This window comes from Anopheles merus, chromosome 3L, assembly GCF_017562075.2.
Source record: "Anopheles merus strain MAF chromosome 3L, AmerM5.1, whole genome shotgun sequence".
Lineage (NCBI taxonomy): Eukaryota > Metazoa > Arthropoda > Insecta > Diptera > Culicidae > Anopheles > Anopheles merus.
Genome location: NC_054085.1, coordinates 12923597 through 12941633, shown reverse-complemented (window position 1 = coordinate 12941633; position 18037 = coordinate 12923597). Strand labels below are relative to the sequence as shown.

The 18037-nt window shown below is 40.5% G+C and overlaps 1 protein-coding gene across 3 annotated transcripts in view; it reads left to right on the top strand.

The window, feature by feature from the left end:
• The first annotated feature begins 15826 nt into the window (after positions 1-15826).
• LOC121598759 (roundabout homolog 2) overlaps positions 15827-18037 on the top strand; it is a 42262-nt gene continuing 40051 nt past the window's right edge. The window contains exons 1-2 of one of the 3 annotated variants that reach the window (XM_041926033.1): positions 15827-15925; positions 16765-17459. The gene's annotated coding sequence lies outside the window, so the exon portion shown is untranslated. Of the gene's footprint in view, positions 15926-16149; positions 17460-18037 lie in introns of all 3 variants that reach the window. The other 2 variants (XM_041926031.1, XM_041926032.1) reach the window with 2 other exon arrangements.

Below are 18037 nucleotides of genomic sequence, written 5' to 3'. Positions count from 1 at the left end.
TGTAATGAGTTTCCCCTTGTAAGCACCTTAATTTTCTTGCCTACCGATGGTCTAATTGTGTGTCTGGTGAAATAGTTTTTAAAGGAAAGATTGAAGAATTGCAAAACAAAACTAAACATTAGAGTATAAAGCAATAGCATAGCGTGTCGATTAGTTAGTGTGCTTATTGTTGGACAAGTTGAATTTCGAATTTGTAACAGGAAATGCTTATTTATTTCTACTTTAAACTTACACCACGATCATGTATGTTGCTCCGTTACCAAGAACAGTAATAGTAGTATGTCCAGTACGTTTTATGTACAAATAAGCGCAGCAGCAGTCGATTATTATAAGGGAAGCCGGGAGTGTTATTCCTAAGTACCAATAAACCCGGAACCTTGGTACGTGGAGTACAGGGAAAAGCCTTCCCTTACTCTGGCCTGTTCGGTAGATTCTGTTCCTAGTCACAGCCAGACAAACAAGCACCAGAGGAATGGCTTCCTTTACCCGTACTAACCATGCTGGGATCGTGTCCCGGTGCTCCGGTGCTGTGTCATGCAAAATTTATGATTTACGGACGTGTAATTCAATAATGCACGGCCAGAGCGACGTGTAGGGAAGGTTGCTGCTGCTGCTGTTATTGTAGTAATCACGCCAGAATAAATGGTAAAATAGCGAACACCCCCTTTGACTGCCGGTGTACATGTGTGTGTCTTTTACCAAACTAAACCCAACGGTAGCTTATAGAATGGTTCGGGTCCGGTTATGGTTTTGACCGCCTGCGTCGGTTTCGATGTTATTCTTGTGTCGTTTTTGGGGGAAAGGAAATATTAACAAAAAAGAACTCCCGTTTTCTGGTGGGGATGCTGTTGTTTTACAACATCTCCAATCGGGGCAGTGTTATGTCGTTGTATTATTAGGACTTTATTGCGTTACAGAGGTAACTATCTCTCTACAGAGGTGTCTCTCAATTTCGTTATTTTTGCACAATATATTGACGCTCACGCATATGTTTCGTCTAGTGATGGAAAAATGAAGCTTTTGTCGGAATCGATTTTGGTTAGCTACGATTTTTTTGTAGAATCTATTCTAGATAGTTGGTCCGAAATCAGTTTCCGATATCGGCTCCGGAATTGGTTCTGGAATCAGATTCAGCTCCTGAATCAGAATCGGTTCCAGGATTAGAATAGGCTCTGGAATCTCCATTAGAATGGGTCATTTTCAAGCACATTTAGATCCTTTGCGGCTTATCAAATAGGGGTCGTAGTACCCAGTATATTCGGACAAAAACCGTGGAATCATCGGGTAGTTCCGATTCTGAGCTCCCTCCACTGATTTCGTCCTTGTTTCAAACCAATACATCAATCTAACACACTGATGTAGATATAGATGTATTGTTTCAGCTATTTTGAGGAGTGTTTCTGTTTACTGTTGAATACAATAATTGAGAGCAATTTTACAGAACATCAATAATTTCTATTCCTCAGTGCCTAGCGTATATTTAAATATTCTAAAGGCTATTGTAAATATATATAATCCTGCTATTCATCGATTTAATTGTGGGCACAGCTTGAATAAGACAAATATTGAAACGATGTCAATTTCAAAAAATAATTTAAAAATACATATGGCAGCTTTGTAGAGAACGCTCCAAGAGAAAGTTGCAAAATCACATCATAACTTTATTCGTGTAGTTAAAAATAGCATCTAGCGAGCTAAAACCGCTCCATAGCATATTGTACAGGTATTCAAATGTTCAATCCCACCACTTCTTTCAAAAACACCTCCTACGACCTTTGGTTGGCCGAAAAACCTCAAATAAAGGGGGGATTATCGCCACCACCAAGAACCGAAAGAGGTCGTTTTATCGTCGCCCGCTGATCTGCCCTAAGCTCAGGAAGCATCCTTGAACTCAACGGAAGCTCCCAGAAGAGTAATGTTAAACACAGGCACGCGAAAACTAGAAGAATCATAACATTCAGCACCCAGCAACAGCAGCTTAAGGGATTCTTCGTCGTCTTTGGGACACAATCCTACCGTGCGACTACCGCGCACCTTCTCCCCCTTTTCCTCCGTGGCAGCAATAATAATGCAATTTAAAACTTCACCAGGTGCTGACGCAGAAAGCGCTTCCCAAGCATCGGCAAAGGTTTGGAACGTTTATTTTCTTTGTCCAGTAGAAGCAGTGCTTAATGCAAAACTGTCGTTCGGACGGAGGACCACCTTCAGCAAAACAGCCCTGGCCCTGGCCAGCTGGTGAACAATTTAAATCCACCCGCACAGCAGGGGAGGCAGAATGCTTTTGGCTTTCATTGTAGCAACGTTGTTCGGGGTAGGGTGAGAAATTGTGCATAAAAACAGTCATCCTTTTCCGCTTTCCACTGCCTTGAACCTTAGTGCTCTCGGCGCGTAGAACGGATGGAAATATGCAAATTGCATCCGGAAAATGTTGCATTCCACTTAAGGTGCACAGTACAGTGGTGGTGCCTGGCAGGCAAAGTTTGAATCCATCGCATCCTCAGCTGTGACAGCACCAGCGGGTTGCACACAGTAACACCTGTCCGGGAGAAAGCGCGTCTACAGAATAATATCGATCATGCCTGCTATTGTCCGCCGCAGCACGGTTGGGTTGGGCTGACAAGGTTTATTTTTTCTTAGGGCTGATAGGGATTTAAGAATTTGTGTTGCCTACGGCACAAACAATGCTTAATGGCTGGGTGGCGTAAAATAAAGGACTTATTGAAATGCAACGCCTAACTATACTTTTCCGAGTTTAACTAACCACTCACGTACGATGCTAAAATGCAATAATGGTGTTCGTTTAGTTAGGATAGAAAGGTTTTATTTGTTTAAATATGTACAAATGCTGTTGTTTAAAAATATAAACAACGCCAGAGAGGAAAAAGATGAAATTAATTATCAGGATCTTTAATTTAGGCGTTTTTTGCAAATATAGAAACCTCATTTCCGCTTTCTTATTTGAATTATTAATAATAGTTACTGTTAAATATTGCGTCTAAAAACCAGTTTGTAACTAATTTACCATGTGACTCGAATGACTGAATTTTAGAACAGTTTCATATACTCAGTTTACATTACAAAACATTCTATAAAATAATGTACAATTAAAAATGGATGCCTTTGACTCATAAATTCATGCCTTGAGGTGCCTTTAGACCTTGTGTGAAAGTGAATTTTATTTTTATGCAATATTTCATTGAAAATTTATCAAAATATGGCATCAGATGAAAGGATATTCCTCAACTTTTTATTCCGTAAAACATATTGAAATAATAAATTAATGATAAATGTAATTAATTTATTAATTCAATATGGTTTATACTCTAGATAGTTGGGGAACTGAAAATCCTTTTTTATGTACAATAAGCCATATTTTGATAAAAATTTATTGAAATATAGCAGAAAACCCCAAAACTTCACGTTCAATTTCACTGTGGCTCAAACGCGAGTTTTTTGTACAAATATTGCTGCTCTACGGACAAAAATCGACGAATTAGAGGCAAATTGGTAAGCGCTGCATAATCACTTGTGATTTCATTTTAATAATTATTGTGGTAAAAGTTTACAATAATTAAGCTAGTATATCCTTCTACTCAAGTGTTAAATACCTACCAATATGAAATATTTTTATTTTAAACGTTAAAGGCCTCTATCTGTGTTCTATGCCAGATTCATTTCAGCCTCTAATTGTAATCACTACGTGCTGTTATTATCACGTGCTTTTGCATGCCGGATACGCATTTCACGCAGCAAGGTATCCCAAAAATTGCTCCACTTCTCACCACCCGTTCTACCTCTCGTTCACCAGCATTTAGGCCTGCGCCAGGTAATGGGCAACCTCATTAGGAGAATGATGATGAAATTTTGTCCCAACACGGCTACGGCACAAGAATCTCTCAATATTGGCACATTGGAAGGCAGAAGAAAATGCTTCCAATAGGCATACCTTACACAGCGGCAGGCTGATGGCATAGGAAAAAAATGTCAATCCTGCTCATCATTATCATCATTTGCTCCACCATCCACCATCAAACCCAATAACCATCGTTAGCATCAATACCAATTGTTCTCTACGTTTTCTGGTTGGGTTTTAATAGCTGGGCGAGCTTTTCGTACCCTGCAAACGAACAATTTGCTTAAGTACATGACGTGCATGACACCTTTTTGGAATGAGTAGAATCTATCAAATAGTAGAATCTATCAATAATTAGAATGTCAAATTTTGCATGACACTTCCATTACCGTAATGTTTCGCGGCACATTTTCACAAACCTTCTTTCCTGCGTCTTGCAAAGTAACCCGAAAGCGCCAACCTTCCACCCCAAAGACGCTGTCTACGCGCAAAAGTGGAATGTTTATTTTTATTGTCATGTCGCACACCGCGTCAATATTGTGTCACGGGCGTGTCAAAGACGCACCGAAGCACCGACAGTTTGATTGCAATGATCAACGTACTTTATGAGCTACCGTGTGTAGTGTAGTGCCCTGGCTACCTTTTCCCGCTTCTTGAGCTCGCCGAGGTGACAACCGTGTTTTGGCGATGACTCAACCGTATTTATTCACGCTGCTCATGTGTGTAATCGAGAGGCACGATCAAACGTACCGCGATCGTCGAATCGATTATAAAAGGTGATAATTCAGCACCAAAATACCGTGTGTGAGGTGTGCGATTAAGATAAAAACGGATGAGACGTCGTTGGGAAGGTTTTTTTGCCAATCCAAACACATTGATGTGTGTGTGTTTTTTTTTTAGAAAATGTACAAAACTTAAATTTAAATGTTGCAATGTATGTTGTTGCTTTGTCTGGCATGTTTTCGTCTCGTTGCTGAATGAGATCATCATCCATTTATTTTGTTTTCGTTTGCTTGGGAACAAAGTTCAAGTAAAAATAAACATTTCTGTCATGTACAACCGCACTTCAAATGTCACCAGTGAAATAAATATTAAAAACCATTAGAAAGGATGTTTTATTCTTCGAGATGTTTTATTCTTGTTTTATGCCCAAATGTTAAAATATTGAACAGAATTTCAAATTCAACAACTGAAGGGGATAATGTGACGTTTGTAAGCAATGTGAGCCTATTTTTAAACTTCTGCTCAATGCACAGCACCCTCTACCGGAATCAAGAAGTACTACTCATATAGGTGATAACAAATAATGATTACTTGTAACCGATAACATTTACCAAAAAATATGTTTTCTATTTTGATATGAATATTGTATATTAACATTCGTAAACAAACTTTTAATCTATGTTATTGATATTTTCCTTACAAACCAAGCCTTGAGTATAGAAAGGTAATGTAAAAATGGTTCTCAATAACATCGTAGTGAACCATACCAAGCTCTGACTTGTTTGAAGATCCCTGGCTTTGCCGAGGACCAACTTACAAGCATTTGAGATAATAGAATCCCATAAATGTACATTAATTACTATCACATTATTCTCATTGTATTTGAATTCGAAACAATACACAAACAGTTATCTCCATTTTACATAAAGCTAGCACAAATGCCACTTCCGCTAGAGGAGTGCTACAGAATGCCACTGAGCACCGAAGTCCCGTAATATGCTGAGTGGAATGAATTAATTTAATGTTACTCGTTCGTGTCTCTACAAGCTTGTGTGTGTGTGTGCGTGTGTGTGTGTGTAGCTCCCTGGGAAACTTTCAGTCACTAGACACTAGATTCAATAGCTCAGAAAAAAGAAACAACAATGCACAACACCGCCTTCTTATCATTGCTGCAAGCAGCAAGGAGCAAACTATTGCACACGCTTTGCAACATTAGCATTGCAAAAGGCCTGCTGTCCCTGGCTCAGTTGATACTGCTGTCGCTTCACATTTAATTAAGGTCCATGAGGGTGTAAGATGAGCGGGTTTCTCTGATGGAATAAGTTTCTCACAACCCCTCCCTCCTTACTTTCCAATTATCGGTATTCGCAGGCATCGGGGCGAGTTGCACTACTAATGGGGATTCACAAGCAGAGTAACAAGCTTCCGGCTTCCGGCCGGAGTGCTTTACTGTGCCGAACAAGTAATTGATTCCTCGGTAGGCTTCTGTAGTTTGTTAAACTTTTTACCATTGTGGTGTGTGATGAAAGCAGCAAGGGATAAGGAAGCAAGTGCCGGTGTCCTTGGAGCAATGAAAGTTACGAGAAACGAGTAAGTTTCTTGTCGGCGAATTGATTTCTAATGCCAGTGTGACTTGTCGTTTGAAAGTTGGCGGGATATAGTTGAGTGGCAATTTGTATTGAAAACTAGGACAGTTGGTTTACGTAGATAAGACATTCTTTTCAACTAATTCGAAACACTATCCCACTAAGCAGTATGTAAGACTCTTGTAAAGTACTTGTGAAAGAATCTTATATGAATCTTCTGTTTCTGGGTGATAAGAGAGTTGAATCAAATTCAACTATGGTTTGTTTAATGAATTAATTAAAGTTGAATTAAAGAAATTAAACACTGAAAATTATTGAATAAATTAAGCTTCAACTTCGTCAAATTAATTTGACAGTTGATAAATTGCCAAATAATAAACATGTAAGGTTGACACTGACTATTTAGTATCATTGTTGGGAACTAAAACCAAGGCGGATTAAACTTCTTGCCAAAATGATTCATTATAACAATATAACGCACCAAAAAATTGGTCGGTTTTTCCGTGGTTGGTTTTGAAAAGCGCTCGTTCCTGTCTTGCGGCCCCTTTTAACCCTTTTCTTCGGTTACGCTTCGTGCCTTGTTCGTTTTGCGCCTACGCTCGTTTTAAACGTCCCGTTTATGACAGGTAGTTAGAACTTAGATGCAAGGTTCCAACAATTATTGAAGTCATGTAGAGGGCGCTGATATATTTTAATCGAGTTACACTATGTTCATTTTGTCATCTATAATCTAAATAAATAGCCGAAAATGCCTTAATAACTCTCAAAACAGCCTGTTGCATTAAAGCTAACTGATATAGTAGTGCTATTCAAAATCTTGAAAGCTTTTGTATACGTCACATTAAATTTTCTCTGAATGATAGACCATTTAAGCCGTATGTGTGAAAACCACCCATAACTATGTCATCATTTCAACCAACACTTTCTTCAACATCCACTTTCCATTGCACAAACCGCCGCACAATAACCCTCTCAATCACTGCGGCATTGCTTTGTTGTTCGCTTATGAACTAATCCCGAATGCCGAATGGAAAAAGGATTCATTCAACTGCTTTGCCAGTTTCCCGCCCCAGGTGGATTAGTTGCATAATTTCCCGCAAGGGCGGTGCGCACTACGCCAAAACGAACTATGTGCTCCGACCGGCACCGACAGTGGATCAGCACACTACACACCAGAACTCTTATTCAGCATATTCCCCCATCGGGGGAAAATGAACTTCCCTCCTTTTATTGTTCGTTTATGCGAACTTTCACCGAGCGGAGTGGGGGTGCTTTAAACCAGCAGCACGGCAGCTAGCACGGTGGATGAAACATGAATCGCTTCGTCACAGCAATTGAAGGATGGTCTCGCAGGACATAAGGATGCGGACCATTTTGTACCGGAATTGCTTGCAATTGGGAGCTCGTTAGGTTTCGCGGTGCGAGAAATCACTTGGGAAAGGTAAAGGATTTTGTGCTGGAAGTTTTATTATTTGCTTCAAGGTGCACCATTTTAAGTGTTATCTTTCAATCTTTGAATCAGTTTTCCTTTCCTATTGTTAGGTTTGTGGGCCTTTTTAGTGATTTAGTTTTGTGAAAATTTTCATATAAGTTTTATGGTTAAATAATCTAATATTATGTAATTACGATAGTGCTCTATAGTTTTGTTAGAGTTGCAAACTTTTTCGTTTTTTTTGAAGTTTTCGTTATTTTTTTTAATGTGTTGTTTTCATTTTTCTTATATTTTTCTTTTTTTATTTATTATTCTACTTTTATTTCTTCGTTGTAATTTTCGTGTTGTTGTATTGACCGACTTAATAAACTAAAACTGATTTTCTAATGCTAAGAGCTATTTGTAAAATAAGTTGTTATTATATTCAACCAACAAATACGTGTTGGTTAACTATAATAATTAATGGATAGGCCTAGCTTTTTAATGTTTAGTAGTAAATAGTAAAGTATAGTATGGTATAGTAAATTTGTATGCTAGTTTCAAAAGTAAAACGATAAAGTGACTGTGATTCACACGAAAGAAACAAGAACAAAGAGCATCTCTGTCTGCAAAACAATAAACAACTCTGCAAGCAAATGTATGAAAGCGAGCGAAGTTAAATCAGAGACGGTGAAAAAGAGTCAACCAACCCACACTCCGGACGGCGGCGGGCGGTGGCTTTGGCTGGGCATGGGATTGCCGCAGCCGCTAGTCGAACTCTTGATTGTCATGTGGTGCGACAATTTTCGCGCCTTCGCACCTATTGCCCACCATGACCTTACCGAACACGACAGACACGGCCGAGACGGCAGATGGCTGAGACGATGATCCTCCGCACGCTCGCCCGCTGCTTTTGTGCGGCGTGGGTTCGGCTAAGCGTTTGTTTATGGTTATGTCTCGTTTTCTTGGTGGATAATTAAATGCACGCTGCCCGGAGTCTCGGGGTGATTTGCTTGTGAGCAAAGGGCCGTGGGAAGCAAAATGGGATGTAAAACACACACACACACAAACACACACGAACTTACTAAAAACGTGTGGAGCTTTGGTGGCATCTTGTTGTGAAAAGTAAGCCAACACCCCCCTCGTAGGGAGGATAATTGTCACAAGTGTCACTTTTTTGTTATAAATTTTCATTACATTCCGTAACAATGGAGGCTTTTCCTGTAAGTTAAAGAGCTATTAAACGACTTGCTTAGTACTGCTCGTCATATACAGGTGTTGCAGGCAAATAGCGGACATCATTTTTATCCAATAAATAACAGATTAGTTTTAATGGACCCGGTGTAACAACGACTAACCGTGTAATAATAAATAAGCAAAACTGCGCACTCAGACAGCAGCATTTGCTCAGCCGAACATCTTCCACGACAATACATCACCCACTTCCGGGGTGCGGCGGGTGAAAAGCATCATCATGTCATTTACTGTGACAGTCTAATTGCTGTAACGGACACACCTTCCGATCAAAGTGTTGTTTCACCTGTCTCCCTGCGACGATCCTGCGACGCGAACAGGGGGTTGAAAGACCCAGCCAGACCACCCACGCAGCATTTTAATCTTACTGTACATAAATTTGTACACTTTATTCGATATCGGTACGCTTTACACACGTGTAGGAAGACATTCAATAGTGTTGGCGCGCGCAGCGCCTTTGGTGTAACAAACGAGCAGGGAAATAATTCTTCTCGCAACATAAAAAAACTTGCGCTCGACACAAGAAGCTAAATAAGCGTTATTTAAAAACAATAGCAATAAAACACGGCTACGGTTTAAACTTTTCCATGCAACAATCACGATAATATGATGGGCGGCGGGGTGTGGTGCGTCCAGTGATTGGGGAAGTTTTTGATAGAAGGCAATTTTCGGTAACGGCGAGTGTGTCTGCAAAGTTCAACCTCATCCTCTGCAGGGAGGAAATTTTTTACTCCTTTGTAGAATTGCACCGAGAGTCCGTACAGAATTTCCATAATTAATTGCACATAAACCTTAACCGGGTGGATAATCCAGTGGTCGGTACAGTGTTGAAGATTGGCTATGTGTTGTGGAAATCGAAAATTATCCTACCAAGTGTAACTAATGGGAATTTAGCTAAAGAACATACGTACTTACGAAGAATTGTGATAAAAGAGAACTAGGAGGGCCTAATGAAAAAGCTCAATTGTTGCTGTTACTCTCGTCTTTAGTTGTTTGTTACCAAAAAATAGCATTCCTTGTTATGTTTTATTGCTTTTTTAGATAATTTATCTCTTTTTGCGGCATTTTTTTTATTATTTTAACAATGTATTTAACAGATCCTTAATTGATCAGTTATTTTATCTTCTCTTTTAAGAAACAGTTTTCTTTTTTTGTCGCCATTTGCTGCTTGTTTTTAGTGTGCCTTAAATGTGTTTGCTACAATGTATTGACTATTATTTTATATTATATGAAAAATATTGCTATACAACTGTTTAAACTACTTTAAACTTTTTTGAATTATAATTACACAAAAACGATTAAATTCAATCGGTTAATTGTCTCATAAAATATTTAATATTAAACATTAAATATTAATGCGTAAAAATATCTGAATGAAAAAATCATCGTTTTTTCACCACTTCTATCATCGTTTTTTCACCGGGGTTTGAAGCCGAATCCCATCAAATTGAAGTGTTGAAAATCATGCTGAAAATTTAAAAATTATTATGATGAAAATGAAATCTCAGATGTGGAATAACATTTTGCTCGCGGGGGGCTTCGGGTCACTTTGAAATGTGCACAACTTTGCAGGGTTTTCCAAAAAACTTGTTAAAAATTGTTATTCACCGCGAGTAAAATGTCATTCCACATCGATCTTGCATTTCATTTCCATCATAATAATGTTTAATTCCTTCAGCATGATTTTCAACATATCACAAAGAATTGTCCAACTCAATCCAGCTTGAGATGTGTAGAAAATCATGCTGAAGAAATAAAAAACTATGATGATGCAAATGAAATATCAGATTAATGTGGATTAACATCTTCCACACGAGGAATAACATCGTTCACATTCGAAACTGACTTGGAAAATGCTGTGTTCACCGTTTTAAAAATGTTTTTCAATCGCTGTCATATGGTGTTTTTGCATAAAAATAAAATTTCAGTTCTTCCACATGATTTTTAACACACCCCAAGGAACTGCCAAACTCAATCCAGATTGAGTCGTATTGAAAATCATGTTCAAGAACTGAAACTTCATTATGGTACAAATACAACATTTGACAGCTGTTGAAAATCTTCTCGCAATCAATGAAAAATGTTTTACACATTGGAAATTAACTCGGAAACCCCTGCAAGCAGGCGCTGTAACAGAAACTAAAAAAAATGGCAAAACAGAAACAAAAACTTAAATGTCGATTCATCGATTGAATTTATAAATTTGCTTTAAAAAAAGAGATACGTTTCCGTGACATTTTTGATCTTCAAAATGCTCTCAATTTCGTCACACCAGAATCTTCTTCGATTGGCATGCACCCATCAATTAACCACTCTAGTAGAAGCTTGCCGTCCCCTGGCCTAGACGAATCCTGCTTCCATCATTCTCACCCAGGCACCTTCATCTCGTTCCCACTTGATCGTTTGCCGTCGATGCATGAAAGTTGATAAACTACTATGAAAAAGTTGTAAATTTATTAACAAGCCAGCCATATCGTGCCGAACGGAGAGGGAGAGAGATCGTCCTGAGGCACTGCTAGGAAAAGGGGAAAAAAGGGAGAGAGGAGGGAGTAAGATCCTTCCCATCAGTCTCCATCGCTGGCTAGGTGTAGTTAAAGTTTTGTTCACAGGTTCCAGGCAATCGTTTCTAAAAGCAGAGATGAACTCTCGTCGTCGCTTTGCAGTAGAGCGGAGGATATGAATCAGCAATAATCGGGCCGGTTCCGTCGCCGTCACTTCTATACAATTCTGCAGCACGATTGAAGCTCAACCGCCATTTGCATCACAATAGGAGCGAGCTTTGAGTGTGTGTGTGTGTGGATGGATGGCAGGATGGATGGATAGATGATTGGGCTCTGGGTGGGTGGCAAATACAAGAATATAGCCTGCAAAAAAAGTAACATCCTTGGCTCAAATTGGCCTCTGTTAAATCCAAGCCAAGTCTCAACAACGGACGGCGGAGGCTCGAGCGTACACGCGCTCGTTGCACCGTATACGCGTTGGTCGCGTTTCGCATTACATGTGTTTATGTTTGAGCTCGGATCGCTAGCATAAATTTGTTGCCTTAGCCGGAGAAAAAAGGGGGTTTGGGGCTTACAGGGAGGAAGCACTATTTACGATACAGTAACATCGTGTTCCTTCCCTCCCACAGTACGCAAGCCGGGCAGCAGCCGCGCGTTCGCTCGCTTACAGCTTCAAGGTAGCCGGCGTTCATTAAAGGCTTCGTTCGCGTTCAGAACATGATGATGCTGGCGGTACTTACCGGGCACCAGTGAGGATGCAGTTGCATCGCCGTTGTTCCGTACTGGTGTGGATGGGTGTTGTTGCTGTTTTTTTTGTTTGGTCTCTCTGCATGCGAAACATATTCCAACCCTCAACCCATGCGACGCAGCTTGGTTAGTGTAAAGTGTGTCTGTGTTTTTAATGCTCAAGTAGCGTTGATCGGTCTCGATAGAGTGACAGTGGTGGGCACAATATTTGCTTTTGTTACGAGCGAAAAACAAAAACGTTTACTTTAATTCGTATGGCAATTTAAACAAAAAGGCTTATAAAAAAGAGCTGTCATAAATTTGACTAAAATTACCAAGAGTAAATTATTTTGAATAATTGTGCTGTTCCTTCTTATCTTAAGCTTCTTACATTGTATTGTTCACTCACTTAATCACACTCACTTAATGTTATGTACAACTATTGTGTTGAACAATTTAAACCTGCAGAAGTAAAAAACGAGAGATATTAATTATATAATATTAGAAAAATAACCTTCTTGACTATAAAAAAGTATAAATAGATCTAAAACATGTAAAAGACAAATAAATAGACAAATAAAAGAATAAAATCCCTTAAAACAAAAGAAACATAAAAAACAACCAAAATCACAACTGAAAAAGCAACAAGATGTGTGAAAACATGAGACAAAAATTGTGAGAAAATATGTGTTATGAAAATTTGGTTTTTTTACTCCTCAATTCGCTTATTTTGTGACCACTACTGTGCTGCATTTATCCCTTACGATACTTGTTTGTAGTTGACCAGCCTCTCGTGTGAGACTGGGGGGAAGAAAAAGAGAAAAACAGCAACACCACTGTACCGAGACACAACACCGGTAGCGTACGGGAAGCGTAACGCGTGGCAGTTGTTATGAGCATCACGATTTATTGACCATTTTGACCGGAAAATGGTTGTGTGTAAAGAAACGGGTTACAACAACAGCATCAGCAAAAAAAAACGACATGAAAAAAGCAATGTTTAATGTGAATTTAATACCGGCATGCTGGAGGAAGCATTCGAAGGCTAATTTCGATGGCCCACAACTCTCACCGAGGCAACGCCGACGCGCGATTATCCCTGAAAACTGATAGACATTTTTGTCAAATGATGGCACGTAATTTGAACCATGACCGAAAAGTGGGTAATCTGGTAATGAGCGCCCACCCATAATACTCCAACGTATCGAGAGTGATAATTGTTTCAGCGTTAAGATCCTCCTTTAGTGCGAAACTTGAGCTACTCTGCTCCCGTTCGCTGTCAAAACCATCCACTTTGTACTGCGGCGTTTGGGCTTTGCACCGCGCGGAGCAAGTTTTAATTTGGATGGCTTTTGCTCGACAACCACCAAAAGGGCAGCGGGAAAGGGAGCAAGTGCTCTAGCCGACGAGGAGCACGATGAGTGGCTCTTTGCAGGGTGCTTAATATTCATGCGAACTGGCAAGAGCTTTACACTGAAGATCAATGAAAAAGTCATTTAAAACCTTCAAACCAATTCGGATGTTCTGGAAGAGACTTCTTGGATGGAGGATGGTTCTAGAGAAGGATGGACCATTTCCATTTAAAGAGCCCAATTTGTGTAGTACACTAAGCTTTAGCAAAGCGGATCCGTTTCGTTCGGTACCAAACTGGATGCAATTGGGTTTGCCGTGGCTCGGGGGTGGGATTCGGAATGGATGAGTAAAACTTTCCCAATTAGGTTTTGCTGCTTGCTGTTGAGCGATGGTTAATGAAAGCAAATTACGTCCTCTCTGTGTGAGTGTGGGTGTACGTTGAGCTATACTATTGTTCTAATTGCGTTTGTTAACCCGCAAGGATGATTGCATTTGTGGTTTGGGAAGGATTACAATCGAGCTGAAAGTGGGAAGATATTGTAGCAAAATTAGGACACAGTTGAAATATCCTTTTCTGATGAATGCTAGTTTCTCATTTCAGCTGACAAAAACTAGGTTAAAACAAAAATAGTATTTTTGTGAATTTACTCATTTAATTTGCCCACAATGAGAGCTTGATGAGAAAGCAAAAAAATCATAGATGGTATATTGTACTTTTATTTATCATATTCCAATTTTCATATTTTTGTTATAAAGTAAATGAGGTTTAATTGTTCAATATTTTATGGCAACTTCTTCTTCTTCTTTTTGGCACAACAACCGCTGGCGGTCAAGGCCTGCCTGTACCCACTGGTGAAGTGGGCTTGGCTTTCAGTGACTTATTGTTACCATAGCAGGATAGTCAGTCCTACGTATGGGGGCACGGTCTATTCGGGGCTTGAACCCATGACGGGCATGTTGTTAAGTCGTTCGAGTTGACGACTGTACCACCAGACCGGCCCAAATTTATGGCAACACTATAACTCTTTCTGTGTGGTAATTCATTTTTAAACATCAACGATTCCACATTTTATCGTGGAGTCACCTCTACGTACCTGTCAGAATACTCCATGGTCGGCTAATGCTGGCAACACTGTAACACCAAAATTATCTAACAAGCCACTAATTTGTATCTTCTTCTTTGGGCACAACAACAGCTGTCGGTCAAGTCCTGCCTGTACCCACTAGTGAAGTGAGCTTGGCTTTCAGTGACTTATTGTTACCATAGCGGGAGAGTCAGTCCTAAGTATGGGGCACGGTCTTTTCGGGGCTTTCGGGACTATTGTATCAATTACGAATATTTACATCGACATCAAAGATGTTGATATAAATGGCAAACGTTATTTATTCAATTGGAAACCCCTGTAAATGTTGTAAACTTTGCCCCGACCGCTGGGTTAGACTGTGTGCGTGCTTTGATATCTATCCTTTTCTGCTTCCTAAGTTTTTGACCTATGATTGTCCTGGCCTAGTCTATCTTTGCTTCTATTCATGAAACAATGTCAGCCCTAATTGGTGTTTATATTCTATATTATTTGCTGATTTCCAATTTATTCCTAAGTTTTTTTTCATTTTTTTCCTGTTTGACACATTTATCTCAGGCCATACATTTTTAACCCAGTCCTCATAAATATTTTTTTTAATTAATGAGATCTTAGACATGGGCTGGTTCCATGTTGTTAATCATGCAAATCAAGGAAAGTGTATTTTTTACAATAGCTGGACATATCGATTAAAACAAAAGAAAGTAAGAAAACTGTTTCATTTTTAAAAATTATGAATACCAATACTCTTGAAGTTTATTGAAACCTCAGTATAGTTGTAATTTATAGCTTTTATTATTTTTACTGTGGGATATTTTGTAATTTTCCCTATTGCATCTTAAATTTTGGGAGTATTCACTTAAAAATATCATCCATTCTAAATCTTCTACCTTTGTGCTCTTGATAAATTCAAATGTAACGCTACCCTTCCCTTTAAACTAATGCGTTACGCCATGCGTTACAATTTCTCCTCAACGCTTTCCCCAAGCAACAACACTCCGGTGCAACACGTTTCCATGTTTCAACGAAAGCGTGCTCTTTCTCTCCCTTTCGCTCTACTCTCTACTCTCACAGCATCTGTTCACTCTCCGAGCGCAAAAGTCAACTTAACGAAACTCGCTCTTCGAACGCAAAAGATGCAACCCGTCTGCAGCGCGAAAGGGATGCTGTAAAATCCAAAATAGACGAACATTTCTCACCGAGCCAGCTCTCTCTCTCTCTCGCGCGCGTGCTCACTCTCTCGCTCTCTCGGTTTCTCCGCACCGGACTGTGTGTTGTGTTGTAAATTTGCCGCATCGGTTCGGCATCGTTGTGTTTCGCTCACGCAGTCTCATTTACGAACCGCGTCAAGGCGAACGTGTGCGCGCTGACACACACGGTGGTACGGGCGTGCGTGCAGGATCGGATCCGGTTTACGGTTTGGTGTGGTCGTCGGGGTGAGCAAGAAAAAAAAACGAAAAAACGGTAGCAAAACAATGGAATACGGCCATTGCGCTGCAGCGTTGTGAGCCGAAACGCACAAAGAACACCGTGTCAACGTCCGTTTTAGGACGCGAAAGGGGGAAGAAAAAGTGCGTCAACGCAATTGACTTTTGCGTTTGCCGTTGTTGTTGTGGTGGTGGTGGTGCATCGTCGAGATTGAAACGTCATTCCTCTCCAGCCCTTCGGTTTGGCAGTGCATCTTTCCATTCCAGTGTCAGTTCGGTTCGCCGCATTTCGGCTGCAATGTGTTGAAAAGAAAAGGTCCCTGTCGACGGCGGTACAGTGGTGTCGGGGTGTGAGTGTGTTTCTGTTGTGTTGTGTTTGGGCTCAAACCCGGCCCAAATCCCGGTGTCACAGGATCTGAGCTGTGTTTGTGTGTGCGTGTGTTAGTGTGTCTGTCGTTGCAGTGCAGTGCACACCATCTCTCCAGCAGAATGCAATTGCACCGAGTGCATGCGCTGTGGTGAAGACGTCCCTGATGTGCGTATGTGTCCGTGTGAATGTATCCACCGTTTTGGAAGCATTCCGAGGCTTGCTGTTTATTTATATTAATAGATTTATCGATGATACGCAGTGCATAATTTAATTGCCATCTTCACCCACACCATCTTCCGTGTTCTGCGTGTGTGCGTTCTAAAGTGCATCGATGCATGTGATTTCGCGTACGGCCTGCCTGTTTGAAGTACGCCAGCAAGTGAAGACGTTTCGCATCGGCATTCGGTCAATCGTGCGTGTGTGCGTGTGTGTGTGTTTGTGTGCATTTCCCGTCTAGTTTTTCCCGCATTTCTTCCAGGGGCGGCGTAATTCTGGATGCATTTCTGGCCGGGTGGAGTAGAACGTGGAGCGGTGTACCGAAGTGTATCTCTATCTCCTGCCCATTTCATCCCTCCCATCACCCCACCGTGCGTCTATGTGCGTGTGTGTGTGTGTGTGTGTCAAGCACGAGTGCGCTATTTCTGTACCGCGAATGAATAATTGCCGGCAATTTACGCCTCGTCTTCTCGGCACCATCGGCAGTCGTGCGCAACGATTCCCTTGCGGAGAGGTTTACTGCGCCGGAGGAGAGGGAAAATTGTGATCCGTCCTGTGAATCCCAAGGAGTGAGAGTTTCTGTTTCGTGCCCCTCAGTGTGTGTATGTGTGGCGGGGTGGCACTCGAGCGAGATTTAATTGTCGAAGCACAAATTAAGCATTAAACAGTGGCGCGCTAGAGTGACTGCTTGAGATCGCAACGAAGAGGTCAACATCATCATCAGCAGCAGCATCGCGAGGCGTCTCTTTGTAATCTTCATATCTTCTTGAGGTGCTTGTACCCCACTTCGGTCGTCGTGAGCTGTCGAATAAATTTGCTCATTACACACCACCTCCCTACGACCATCCGGACTGCTGACCAACCTTCGGACTGCTGCTCCACCACCTGCGGGTTAGTGTTTCGTGAACCTCTGGGACATCCGTTCAATTATATTTCTAGTCATCAGCAAAAGAGAAGGTACGAAGCGAAGCTAAAGTGTTTTATTATGTCTAGTTTTTTTTTAAATTACAATAGGAATATGTGAGAAAACGATCACTTCCTACTTCGTAGGGAGAACAAGGGTCAAAGTGGAACCTTAGTATCGCCGTTGTTTGCACATTATGATTGGAAAGACGAGTCAGATTGTTAAAAAATGTGATTTTGTGAGAATATTTGGTTGTTATCAACGATTTATTTTAAAAACAAATGTTGCAAATACGAAGCATTCTGATGATTGAAAAGGAGAATAAGGCATAAGGAGATCAATCAAGAACCCAACCGGTTCTGAGGATATGGTACCTTGAACGTCCCAATTGAGCCTAACTCTTAATGTTTATTTCAATTTTTTTCTACCTTTTCTTTTTTTGTTCTCAATAACATAGAGCCTCATGGATATTGGACTAAACCTTTATATATTAGTCCAATGAGCCTATAATACATTGACTTATCCTTGACAAGCTAATCAAATAAATCAATGGCGTTGAGTACAATCCATTTGAACCTATGGCCATTTGACCTTGGAAATGTCTGGCTACCTTTAAAGCATCCTATCTCTG